Source organism: Lipophrys pholis (genome assembly GCF_963383615.2).
Source record: "Lipophrys pholis genome assembly, chromosome: 3".
NCBI lineage: Eukaryota > Metazoa > Chordata > Actinopteri > Blenniiformes > Blenniidae > Lipophrys > Lipophrys pholis.
The window spans coordinates 26852628-26867215 of record NC_137627.1 but is presented as its reverse complement, the minus strand read 5'-3'; the positions used below and the strand labels follow the sequence as shown (position 1 = coordinate 26867215).

The 14588-nt window shown below is 42.6% G+C and overlaps 1 protein-coding gene across 1 annotated transcript in view; it reads left to right on the top strand.

Moving 5' to 3' along the window:
* The window catches only part of bcas3 (BCAS3 microtubule associated cell migration factor), a 415011-nt gene that overhangs the window by 371733 nt on the left and 28690 nt on the right, over positions 1–14588 (top strand). The window lies entirely within an intron of this gene.

The following is a 14588-nucleotide window of genomic DNA, read 5'->3' as shown; positions in this document are numbered from 1 at the left end:
CTCTGACTGTAAACAAGACTGAACAGTCACTTTAGACACAATGAGATGAGATATTAGAGAAGATGGCTTCTTCTGTGAAGTTGTAGGCTACAGTAACAGGCCGAAGCCTGCAGTAACAGACTGGAAACCTGCAGTAACAGGCTGGAAACCTGCAGTAACAGATGAGACACCTGCAGTAAAAGACCGAAACCTGCAGTAACAGATAGGACACCTGTAGTAACAGACAGAAACTTGCAGTAACAGATAGGACACCTGCAGTAACAGACAGAAACTTGCAGTAACAGATAGGACACCTGTAGTAACAGACAGAAACCTGCAGTAACAGATAAGACACCTGCAGTAACAGACTGGAAATGGCCCTTTGATTTTCACCTGTTGTTATCAGGGTTTGGAATAATAACATACTGTAGCTATGAAAGATGCAACATGTAAATATGTAAACAACAACCTTTGAAGGATTTATGTGCTTTCAAATCAAATCATTCTTCAAACCACACACCAACTAATTCCAGATATCTCACACATCTGTCAACTCAGCATTTCATGACGTGGTGGAGCCTCGTCACCATGTCAGTATGCAGTGCTGCCAAGTCAAGGTCCATCCAGATGTTCCTGTGTGTGTGTGTGTGCGTGCGTGCGTGCGTGCGTGCGTGCGTGCGTGCGTGCGTGCGTGCGTGCGTGCGTGCGTGCGTGCGTGTGCACATTTATGTGTGCATGTACACATATACACTGTGCATGCAGCAGACATGCCATTGGCCCTGACAGTCCAAATGGTTAACTCGTTTAGGAAGCGGCAGTCCCCCCCCTAAGTGAACAAGAGCTTCTTTGATTTAAATGTGTGTGTGTATGTGTGTGCTGGTTGGGGAGGCATAGAGGGGTGGGGTGGAGTGGGGGGGGTCACAAGGCCTTAATGGATTTAGCATTGACTATCAACCCCCTCCCCCTAAACTCTGACCAACTCCCCACCCCCACCCCCCCCCCCCACCCCCCACCCCACCCCCCATCTTCTTCTCTGTTGTGTCTTCATTAGATTACATGTTAGAGAGTCCCAGACACGACTGGTCAGTTATTCGTTTCATGTTCTGATCCACCCCCCCACCCCCCAGCCCCACTATATCCCAACCTACCACCCACAACCCCCCCATCACCCTCATACACACACACACAACACCACCCCAGCTCCTTTAATGCAACACAAAATTCATTACTGATCACTTTACATCAGAACACACACACACGCACGCACGCACGCACTCACGCACACACACACACACACACACACACACACACACACACACACACACACACACACACACACACACACACACACACACACACACACACACACACACACACACTCAGAGTCTCGCTGAGGATGTGGTCCACAGGGATGTGGTGACCTGGAGTGTCCGTCTGCAGGACAGAGAGGCTTCGGTGTCTGGTGGATAATCTAATTTTCAACATGGAGGAAATGTTCTTGTGTGTTTGTGTGTTTGTGGAATGGCGAGGAGTGCGTTGGTCTCGCTTGTCTCAGCTGCAGGACGACGGACATTTGGAGTTTGTTTGATGAGCTGTTTATTAAAGAGCTCAGTATTAATACCGACAGCACGCACGCACGCACACACACACGTTCCCCTGCAGACACACAATGTGGATTTGTATTTTGGATGAATTAAGTCTCCTCCCTGTGTCCTGCATGTTTACTTGTCTCCTTCTCCTTCATGATTTCATTATAAAGTCCAGGGTGTTAAAACTACTGCACTTTATTTAAAAGAATATATGTATTTTCACACTATTTTGAAAATCCTCAGAAATATCCTTATAGGAGTTAAATGAAAAAGTAGTGATCAGTTTGCAGAAAAGTCATCACATGGTTTGTCGGGTTTCTCTCTATTAAAAGCACCGAAAAATGGCTGTGTTGTATGTGGCGCTATATAAATTAAATTTAATTGAATTGACTTGTTTGAGAACAAAGACAACAGAACAGAGCAACGCTGCGTTCCTCCTGTAACCTACAGACAAATTTAAATAAATGATAAATGGACTTACTTATATAGCGCCTTTTTGCTGACAACAGCCCCAAAGCGCTTTACATAGCTCATCACATTCACCCATTCACACACACATTCACACACCATTGGAGGTGGCAGTCGTGCAAGGCGCTGATGATCAAATGTAGTTGGAGGATTTCTGCTTCAGTCTGCTTCCTGAATAAACTAAAAGGAAGATTTAACAGATGGAACAAAGGAAAACACAAATCTGCTTTTAGTCAAAATATTCAGAAAACTCTGAATAGCAGAGACATTTTCTCCTTCAGTATCCTGACATACACCATTTAAATAAAAGACATTTAGTTCTATATTAAATATTTTTCACTGATGTATTTGATTCCAAAGCGAAGAAATATTTACACACAACTGAATATTAACACATCAGAGATCTTTGTTGAGCTTATTTGGTGTGTGGAAAAGCTCTCTGAACAGCTTTCACACATTAAACTTGTTTTTAAAGGAAAACAAATGTGATTGAAAAAAAAGAAAGCTCCTCTGATGCTTCTTTGAAGGGAAACGGTTCGAGGATATTTTCAGGTATTCAGCTCATAGCTCATATTAATGTCTTATCTGAGTGTGATGAAAGAAACAAACTCCATCAGCATTTAGCGTCATGTTTAGAGTAGAAAGCTTGAAATCAGTGCTGTTTAACTCTTTCTGGTCACACGGCAGTAAAAGTGGATCATAAAAACTTTAAATACAAATGTTAGAGAACTCTCTCTGTTTTCATTTGTCTTCAATCAGATACATTTCACATTCTATTCCCTGTGTTTTCTCCACAATATTTCTTTCAGAATTGTCGCTCAATGCCATTTATAATAATACCTCAGTCACTTAAACAATAATGCTAATGCTAATGCTACTTCTTCATTCAGGTGCTTGGTCGCTCTGGGTTTTATCTGATAATCTCACTACAACATCTCAGGCTCCGTGTGCATGGCACCGATTTCCAAGTGAGGGTTTACAAATGTCCACCACAGAAGACGAATTTGAACTACTGGTAGTCAGGAGGATATGACCCTTTAAAACGTTGTCTGGGGCTGAGTTTTATCAAAGGATTCCAGTTAAAATGTGGAATTCGACCCGCTGGTGGGTCATACTATGTTTGATACCTGTGGGATAGTTTCACCTTGGATGTCTGAAAGGTGACAGCTCCACTATATTCAGATTTTTAAAGTCATGGTGTGTGTTTGGTCTGAATCCTGCAGGGATGTGAAGCATCGGCCTCCAGCGGCAGCAAGCAGTGCAAATGAAGTAAAAAACTTAGTGTTGGCCCCGACTCCCAAGATCTGATTTCCTGTGGCTTTCTGCCGGAACGAGTCTGCAGTCAACATGTCAACCCAACCACATATGATCCACACATGATACACTCCCCTCTGGGTCATCCTGAGACACACACACACACACACACACACACACACACACACACACACACACACACACACACACACTCTCAGAGCCACCGGATTCACCGGATTATTCATTACTTATATTTTCTGCCATTTCCATGTTGATATATGTGAACTTAAAGTGTTTCCATTGGGAACTTTGTGTGTGTGTGTGTGTGTGTGTGTGTGTGTGTGTGTGTGTGTGTGTGTGTGTGTGTGTGTGTGTGTGTGTGTGTGTGTGTGTGTGTGTGTGTGTGTGTGTGTGTGTGTGTGTGTTTCAAAGCTCTGGGGCCACTGCTCCCAGCAAATTGAGACACTGAGCAAGATACCATCTGCCTCTGCCCATCTCACGCTAACAGACAGACACACACACACACACACACACACACACACACACACACACACACACACACACGCTCACTGTCACTGCCTTCATGTATTTTTCTGCCGTTCAGATTGAAAGTTTTCAACACAGTGAGTATAACTTCTGTCTGTTTTCAACCTTTACGACAAAAATTTGAAATGTTGAATGCATTCAAATCAAACTCTACATGTTTAACCTTTCAAAATAAAAAATCCAGACCATAAATTTATATGTAGGTCAGCTTTATTTACCAAAACTGTGGATTATATTAAATGTATGAGAATAAAGAACTTTAATGAAAAATTGTTGGATTTAACTTTAGTAATTATGAGCTGTTTTACAATATTAGGAGGTTTAAGCTATTTTAACTATGATTTTTGTTTTAGCCATTTTTTTTCCATTTTTAAGATCGCGAGTTTAGAGATCATAGCAGTTTTGGTCTTTATAGCAGCATGAGCTGAATTCAACGTATTTTTCTACCATTACAATCAGATGTTTTATTCACGTTTGCAGTTTTAGCCAATTTCAACTGTTTCAGTGATTTTCATAATTTTGACTATAGTTTTATTTGTTGAGCACCTTCAACATTGTCAGTTTCTTTTCAGGGTGCAGGTAAACTGGCAATTCTCCCAGCTCTCCATGTTTCCTTAAATGTCTTTCTTTTTTAAGGATTTAGTCAAGTTCAGCTTCTTTCAAACGAAATTCTATGAAATGTGTTTCACCATGATGTAGAGGAAGCTTTATGAGGGGCTGAAGAGCTGCAGGTTGATGGTCTCACTGTCGACTATCACAGCTTCATCTGCATGAACAGTTTGCTCTATGATCGTTGTGATGAAGTTAATAAGAAAAAAAAAGGTTTTCTATGAAATGTGGCTCATTAGAAAAAGGGAGAGTTTTGACTCTTAGAGTTTCTCCTCGTACAAACTCAGAGGATTTCAAGCTGGAATGCCTGCTGATGTAACACATCACCAACTCTGACATTCTCCTTCAACACACACGCACACACACACACACACACACACACACACACACACACACACACACACACACACACACACACACACACACACACACACACACACACACACACACACACACACACACACAGACACACACACACACACACACACACACACACACGGTTCACAGATTGACGGGGAAACAAAGCCTCCAGTCAGGGTAATGGGGCTCTCACGCTGAGGCCGAGACCCGGTGTCGCCAGCTTGGAGGGCAGGTGACACTCAGACAGAAAGATGGACGGATGGACGGAGGGAAAGCGAGAGAACAGAAGATGGAGAAAATTAGGGGGGGGAGTCACTGAGGACGAGAGCACACTGGGGCTGGAATTGGATTTAGCTCCAATGATATAATGTTGGTAACTGGATTTGGCTTGTTGGTGCCTGCCCAACATAAATTCCATTGAAGCCATATGGATGGTGGACGGCTCCGCGACCTGCTGCCTCTCAGCTGAGTGCAGCAGGAACAAAGGCTCTTCTTCAGCATGCAGCCTTAATCTCATGTCACCATATACAGGAGGGCAGCTTTTACCAGATTATGATTTTACTGCAAAATAAATGTCAACAACGCAGATCAGGAGGCTGAGAGCATCAATAGGATCTGAGAAAAGTTGGTTTCATGTTATTTAAAAGGACACGAGGATTCTCAGTTTACTGTGTGAATGTTTCACCATCAAGTTCAATTTAAATAGAATAGGGAGACTTTATTAATCCCACAGGGAGATTATCTAACCCCCTGGAGGCGGCTGCCATGTCAGGCACATCATCCATCCTTCAGAAGCAGTTTGGGGTTCAGGTCCTTGCTCAAGGACACTGTGACATGAGGCTAGCGGGAGATGGGGAATCAAACCAGTGACATTTCCAATGATAGACAACCACTTCACCAACCGCGCCACAGTCACACAAATTGTAGAAGCAATAATGTTCTAACAGGCTTTTGTTAGGATTTAACCTGTGGTGGTGTTTCCTGAAAAGTTCAGACCAGAAATAAAGACCCCCCCCCCCCCGCCCACCAACCCTCCCCCGCCCCTTTTGTAGAGGCAATGTCCTAATGTTGCAATTACTACTCCTATAAAGGCTAAAACTGTCAAATACCATCATCAAATGTCAGCAAGTTTTATTTTTCTCATAAATTCAGATAAACCTTGATAAATCTAGAAAACTTCATGAGTTGTGTTATAATAGTGAAGTGTTGTGGCAGCAGGTGAATTCATGTCGTGCAAAGTCGTGGTAGAAATGTCTTTGTAGGTCGTAAAGACAGCAGACCTCTGTGTGCGTGAGTGCGTGGGTACTATGTGTGAGCTACTTGACTCCATGTGTTTATATTTGAGCCCTGTGTGCTAAATGCGTATTGGTGTGTGTGTGGGCCTGTATTTTATAAGCAATACCCAGCACACACATGTGTCACACACAAGACACACACACTTTAAGTTTGTGTGTGTGCGCGTGTGAACATGCGTGCATGTGTGTTTACAAGTGTTTGCAATTATTAGTAAGTGTGTGTGGATGGATGTGTGTTTGTATCAGCCTGGTAGTGTTTCCATGTGTGTGTGTTTACCCCTTGGTGCTCGCCAGGTCTGCAGGTGATCCTCTGCTGCTTTCAGGTTCTTTAAGAGGCAACGGGCGGCCATCCCAACGTCCCCCTCACTTCATAATCCACAATTTGTTGTTGGAGCCTGCGTCTTCTGGGCTGGTGGCAGCCGGGTGCAGGCTTCAGATGTTATCGCTCCAGAGAAAACATTCGCTCTTTGGCCATAAGCTGCTCCGTATGTTAGTGAAATCTCCCAAAGATAAAGTTTGACAGAGGAAATATTCATTGTTGGATTTTCTTGGTGAATATTGACCACTTCCTGTGTGTTAAAAACTCCCTGAACCCTTCAAAATGTCATGGTTTTCTGTTTTGAAATGATGAATGAGTGAACGATTCGAATGAAAAAATCGGCATTTTCGTCTCCAAAGTAAACATGGATCTGAAACATTCATGAGTAAGCCCCGTGAAAACATATCATCTTTGCATTTTTGTTCCAGAAAAGTTTAATGTTGACTGAGGAACGTTTTGTTTTTACACAGAAGCAGTGGAAACGCTGAAAACGATGTAGTTACCATGTTGGTCCACTAGTTGGTGCTGGTGTTAGTTTTAGTGGTGAAAGCACACACACATGCAGCAGAGAACAATGGGCGCTAAACATTAACACCGGGAGACTGCGGACATTCTAGTGGACAGACCAGCAAGTTGGATTGTTATTACGGTGACTGTCAAAATAAAACTACCAGGTAGGTTTGTTGTAACGGTGACTGTAAAAATAAAACTACCAAGTTGGATTGTTATTACGGTGACTGTCAAAATAAAAGTACCAAGTCCAGGAGATAATGATCTGGGAGTCATGACACCACAGGGGAAACACTGTTCTGTTTGGCTCTACTGAGCATGTGCAGAGGAACTAGTTACTATCTCCATGGTGACCAGGAGCAGTGGAGGCGTTTCTGCCGTCTATATGGAGACAAAGTCTGAGTGTTTTTGAAAAGTTCCACCTTTGGAAAAGGAAGCCGTTTCCAAAAAGTTGTGTTTAGCTGATTCATCATGGTTTCTAGTTTTAGTTTCTTACCACATATCAAACATAGCTGCGTGATCTTAATAAACATGGGAATTTATATGGCTAAGCAGCACAAAACCCTGATGCTCCCTCCTCTTTACTGCGGGTTGTCTGTCCAGCAGCACTGTGAATGTTTAATGAAGCCTTTCAGTGTGAGACCAGTATTAGTTAGTTACGAGTGTCAGGGTCCGAGGACAACCCATAAGCATTTGCAGGTTTTGTTAAATAGTCGGGGCAAACAGGTTTACGATCAGCGTTCACAGAGGCAGTCCAGGTCCAGGCAGGGGTCGGTACACGGCGAAATCCAAAACACGAAAAAGTCCACACGGGAAAACACGAGGAAAGAGCTGGGGTCATGAAGACAAAACAAGAATGACGATCGAGCACAGAGACATGAAGGAGCAGGGTTTAAATACATGAGGAGAGGGACGTCACAGGTGAGACACATCAAGCTGATTACACACACACAGGCAGAGGAGGCGTACACAGGAAGGCCAAGTGACAGACGGAGACAGACGGAGGACTACACAACCAAGCAGGAAGTGAACACAGAGTGAGAGACACCGACTTGACACACACACACAAAGACACAGACACAGACCCTTACACTGAGCAGATGGCAGATTCTCTCCCCTTCGTGCGGAAGACAAGAGTCCACAGACTGAGAGCTTGTTGGTTTCAGCATTCGCTCTTTAACTTCCATCTTAAAGACGTGACGGGCAGCTCTTTCTTCCTCCTCTACTAATCAATATCACACTGGACAGTAACGCTCTTTAATAGCATGCCGTGTTTCCATTTGGTCTGAGTGTTTGATGATTGTGCATTGTGTATTATACTGAGCTATCTAATATACTGCTGTAATGTTTTCATGCCACTGGTTACTGCTGAGAGTCTCTAATCTACCGTACGCATGGAAGCAGCTCTGATCCTGACTGGAAAAATGAAATGTGCTCCTCATTATAGATCCTCATTTTAAAAATAACAATTGCTTTAGTTAGTACTCCCTTTGGGCAGTAATCTACTCATGATTTCTTCTGTTGAATGTTGACATGTAGGACTTTTATACGACTTTACTAGCAGACACTTCAGTTCAACGGGAGGTTAAAATTGTCAATATTTCTCATCACACACCTTGAAAAATCACATTCACACCTTTTCAGGGAGATATTGTCAGATGTAGTGCTTTTTAAATACAGCTGGTGTTGTAACTGTACGGACTCTTCATATCACCTGCAAAACATTGAATAAATCAGTTTCATTACAATGTTAAAATCTGATGTTAGTATTCCCAAAGGTTTGAGACAGAAATCCAGCAAATAATGGCATATTAAAACACAATAGTCATATAGCTATGGAAGTTTTAAAGTTACGGCTTTTGTTCGGTTTGTAACATCTTTATAAAATCTGTAAATTAATACTAGTGGTAGATGAAACTTTGTAAAAGTGGGCAAAACCATAAAAACAAGTAACACGCCTGTGTGTGTGTGTGTGTGTGTGTGTGTGTGTGTGTGTGTGTGTGTGTGTGTGTGTGTGTGTGTGTGTGTGTGTGTGTGTGTGTGTGTGTGTGTGTGTGTGTGTGTGTGTGTGTGTGTGTGTGTGTGTGTGTGTGTGTGTGTGTCTGTAGATAAACTGTCAGTTGAATGAATTAAAGCAACATTGAGACAGAAAACTTGATATCCACTGACGTGAAGCTGAACTTCAAAAGTTTGTTTCATAAACAGGTTTTCTAACAAGTTCTGGTCCTTCAGACCAGGTCTGATCCAGACCTCCAGAGGTTCTGATCCAGACCTCCAGAGGTTCTGATCGAGTCCTCAGGTCTGGTCCTCAGGTCTGGTCTGGTCCTCAGGTCTGGTCCTCAGGTCTGGTCCTCAGGTCTGGTTCTTCCTCGCTGTGCTTTGTTTTTCCTCGTTTACCAGTAATTTGTGATCTTTATGAGCGAGCTCACTTTAAATGCAGACTTTATGTTGGCTGCTGTTGTTGGTGCAGCTACTTATTCAACAAGGAGAAAAATAAACATTTTGCAGCTTTGCTATGAATTCAGAGGCGTGTCGGCCGCAGCACCGCCTGATTACATGATAAACCCTGTGACGAGTGAGGCTGGACATGCAGGAGTTAATAAAATATCACTTCAGTCATAACTAGTGCATAACACTGACATCACAGTTACAGAGTGGAACATCAACTATTCACACACTGAAATAAAGACAGAAACACTCGAAGTATTCTGACGCATCCTCGTAAAGTATTCCCCGTGAAACATTCAAGCGCTGTAAACTGATGGCAGCTGAACTTTAATGTAATGAGAGTATTATGTTTGTGTACAGTAAATGTTTAGTACAACACTGAGCAGGATGCTCAATACGACTGTCTCACAACGCAGCAATACCTCCAGCTCATTATTGATGACCTGTGTCTGCCATTCCTCCTGCAGCCTGGAGTCATGTAAACAAGCCGCTCGGGAACAACATGCATGTTTCTCATTGTAAATCAGTGAATGTCCTCTTGAAGTTTTGCTATTCTATGAATCATTCCATAGAAAAGCCTCATTAATTGGGCTATTAGCGGAAGATGGAGAGTGGAGTGCACACCTGTTCAGACGGCTGTGTGATTTAATGCTCCCACAATACATCCTGTATTTGAATTGGCTGCATACTCCTCTCACACAAAGCCACGCTATTATCTCACCGGCCGAATGCTTTCTTTTGCTAGTCAGTCCAGTTTTAGTGCACCGATATCCATCATAAGAGCAACAACACTCAGAGGTTGTGTGTGTGTGTGTGTGTGTGTGTGTGTGTGTGTGTGTGTGTGTGTGTGTGTGTGTGTGTGTGTGTGTGTGTGTGTGTGTGTGTGTGTGTGTGTGTGTGTGTGTGTGTGTGTGTGTGTGTGTGTGTGTGTGTGTGTGGAGGTGGTTGGGGCTGGTTGCTTTCATTCACGGACCTGCAGTCAGTTCAACTTCACCAGGCTTCAGGACGCAATAGTTTTTTTAAATCAGAAATTATCGTTCCAATCGTGGAATGCAAGTACAGATGATGAAACAAACATAAAGGAAGATAAAAAGCAAAGGACGAGACTTAAACTCTCTGCACATGCAAATGAAGAAAACAATTTACAAACGTTCATGTAGACTTTTCCTCTATTTACTATAACTGTGGTTTGTGCTGCTGTTATGGAACTTCATTTATCACGTTATTGTTGTTTTTAGCTGTTTTAGTCTTTTTAAGGCTCGTTTATGCTTCTGGTGTACACTAAAAGATGTAGTTGCTTTAAACTAGGGATGCACCGATACCGGTATCAAGTATCAGGTCCGGTACCGCAGGGAGTACTCATACTCGTACCCGTACTTGTGAAAACTCTTCAAACACTGCCCCCAATGGCTATTGCTGGTATTGCAACATTTGGCCCATAAGCTTCGAAGTGACGGACAGAAACACAGAGGGAACAGCCTCCTCAGCCATTATTTTTTCAACATCTCTCTGTTATTTGCTGATTCCTCCACATATCGACCCTACAGGTGAACCAGTGACATTGACAGTGAATGTTTCAGTTTGTGTATGTTCAAAGAGATCGTTGTTTTTTTTTCCCCAAAACTCTTCTTTTTTTCATATTTAATCATTCCTAATTGCTAGGGTTGGAAACCAAACTTTTATTGCCTGCCGGGTCAGATATTGATCAGGGAATGTGGTGTGATGTGTTTTAGCTACCAGACCATTAATGACATTTGTAATCTCAACCTGCAAAATCGGAGTCCTTTTTCTAATGCAATGAAATTAAAATAACAGGCGCCCTTAAATCCCTAACTGAGTGCATCACAGACATCAAGCTGTGGTTGGGGAAACATTTCCTCCATTTAAATGAGGACAAACAGAGTACATTCTATTTGGTGACAATGTTCCTGTGTATTCTGATTCGTTGTCCTCAAAGCTAAAACAATCTGTGAAGAACCTCAGAGTGATTTTCAATAGCAGTTTTAAATTTGACAGAGATTATTAGATATTATTTTGTTTCTATTCTCTCTGGATTCTGCATGTTCCCTTACTGTGGCTGGATGAGGAAACAACAGATCTGAGATTGTTACGGATTAACACAATTATTTATTAAACAAAGACATTCTGACCACATGGCCAGCTGCACAGGACAGCCGTGCTCTTCCAAACACTTACGGTAAAGGAAAGAGAATGAAACTATAGAAACAGGAGGTACGTCCGAATTTTCCCTCCAAACTCCTTAACTATCGACTTTTCCTTCACCCCGGAAGTGTTTTTTGTGGTGGCCATGATAAGGACGGTCCGAATTCTCAATAAGCAAAGGAAAGGAGGCTCATTGTTTCCTTTAGAGTCTCCTTTAGCTTAGGAACCACTGATGCTTCCTTTATCCAAGGAGACCAGCTCATGCTGCCCCACAATTCCTTGCAGCGACAACATTTATAGGGACCCGCTCATCTGAGCGTTCAGGGAAACTCATGATGTCGGAAAAAGGGAACAGATCATGTAAGTTACCAAGGTAATAATCTGCCTTGAACAACTTTAAATCATCTAAAACCCAAATGCGCTTTTTGTAGTAAATTTTTGGAGCTTGCAGTTCTTTCCCCTCCATGGTGGACGTCACTAACTTGCACCGCCGTCGCATTATTATGACGTCACTAAGTGAAAGTGCGGTCCGACTGCCACACTAACATGATCGCCTTTCACTATCTCCTTTAGGAAGCCCTCTAACCCTGTGACGTCATCCACGGGGTTATGGTAATGTGTAATAGTTAAGGAGTTAGGAGGGACAATTCGGACGAACCCACAGACTTTGGAATGAGAGAGGCGGACTTCCTTCAGTCTCCGTAAACCGCCTCCTGTGACCCACTTCCTGTGCTCCACTCTGGCCAATCACAGTGGACAATTCTTGACCTGCAGTTCTCCTCCTTTGCTCAAGGGGGACTTCAGAGGGATTTTCATACAGTTCTCAGACTGGAGTCACATCAGTCCTTGTTTACATTTCAAAAGGCTATTATCTCTCAGTATCAGTGAAGCCACATGGTAGAAAATGGAGGGAAAAGCACATGTATGAAAACAAAGCTATTGTCTCTGTAACAGTGAGGCTAAGATGACAGACAACATGGAAGAATTATCAAATTATAATACTTCAACAAGATCGACAGCGTTCTCAGAGCAAGTTTTTACCAACTCCGTATTTTAATCAAAGTAAAGCCTTTTTTAAATCGCACCGACTTTGAAAGGACAATTCATGCTTTTATAAGCTCACGAATTGACTACTGTATTGCACTTTATGTCGGTGTCTCCCAGTCGGTCCCCAGTCACCTCCAATTGGTGCAAAAGAGCTGCAGCCCATTTTTTAACAAACACATCCAGACATCAGCACATCACCCCAGTCGGCTTCTCCCCCCACCAGCTCCCAGTTTCTTTTAGGATTGATTTGAAGATTTTACTCTTTGTTTTTAAAGCACTCAACGGCCTTGCCCCTCCTTATTTAGCAAAACTCATGACTGTCCAATACACTGAAAGGGTGTTAAGGTCCACAAACCAACTGCTAGTCGAAGTCCCTTGAGCCAGGTAGAAACACTGGGGAGATCGGACTCTCTCAGTTATTGCCCCCCAACTATGAAACAAACTGCCCTCCCCCCCACATACGCACATAGTGTATGTTTTTACCCTTGTTCTCTTTTAATTCTTTTCTTTCTCATTTTACTGTCTGTGACTATCACGTTGGTCACCTTGAGTGTTGTAAAGGGCTTTATAAATAAATGTTGACTGACTGACTGACTGACTGACTGACTGACTGACTGACTGACTGACTGACTGACTGACTGACTGACTGACTGATTGATTGATTGATTGATTGATTGATATTTACTTATAGTCAATTACAGTTAATCATTCTTTAGCCAAACGTTGGTGACATTTTGGTATTTCCTGTAGTTCTTGATCACGTTGAACACAACAGTCCAGTAGAAACACCCACAAAATGGTCACTTGGTTATGTCTGTACCACGTTTTGATTCCCTCTACTCGTTTGAAAGTGACTATGGTAATGGAAAGAGGGACCAGAACAACCTGTTTCACTGCATTCACTTTACTGTTTACTCTTACATGTTTGGCTGGTGGAACCCTGCTCTCACTCCGGTCGTGTTTACACGGCTGATCATTATCTCATTAGCAGAGCTTCACGTTAGCTCTTTAGGAATATTAGTCACCCTTCGAAGGAAATGGCAGAAACACAGAGCTGCTTGTGGATCTTTCTCATACGTCTCCGGATGTGTTGAGATTGTCAATCTATGGCTATAGAGCCACAGAGCTATAGTGTAGTTTCTAAACTTTACCTCAGCTGTTGCTGTGACTGGAGGAATACCGTCAGTTATTGGGTTTCCGTTCTGTTTAACTGGATATCTGTTGAGCACCTTGAAGAAGTTTCTCCTGATGTTTGACACTTGTTGACTGCCACACCAGGGTGAACAGATCAGATTGTGAGCTCCCGTTTACAAAGATTTCAAGTAAAAACGCAGAACTCCCATTGCATTTTGGGGTCTGTTACCATGACAACGCTGCTCAGAGCCACACTCCTAAGTTGGAGCTTTTCGAAAATGCTCAGACTCGATTGCCATGTAGACAGAAGAAACAACACTTTGTGGCAACACTCCATGTACATGGTGGAAATACTGCTGCTGTGCCATGTCAACGCAGAACTTTTCTGTTTTCACTTGAAATGTTAGTGTTACCGGGACCTGAAGGTCAAGATCATGGTGAAACACAATCCTCACTTATTCCATTTTATGATATTTCTTAACATTGCTCACTTTGTACATGGATCAGGTATAACATATCAGGACCAATTTGAGCTGTTATTTCTCCTCCATTGTGCAACTTCCAGGACTTCAGAGAACTGCTGCAAAAGTTCAGAAACACTGCAGATGCTTGTGTTTTTGTTTGGTCAGTTGAGATTTCATGTTTGCCACTTTCAAAAACCTATCTCTGTATGCCTCATTCAGAAAAACTCATCAGATAATGATGATGAAATCCCACTCATCAGGAAATTCAACAAACAGCCAAGACATACAGTATGATCACAAGGCCATACTTTCAGGTGTTTCATTCATTAATCAGTTTGAATACATTACAAACACTGATGCAAGCAACAACTCCTTGACATGCACTCACTTTAGTGAGACTGAA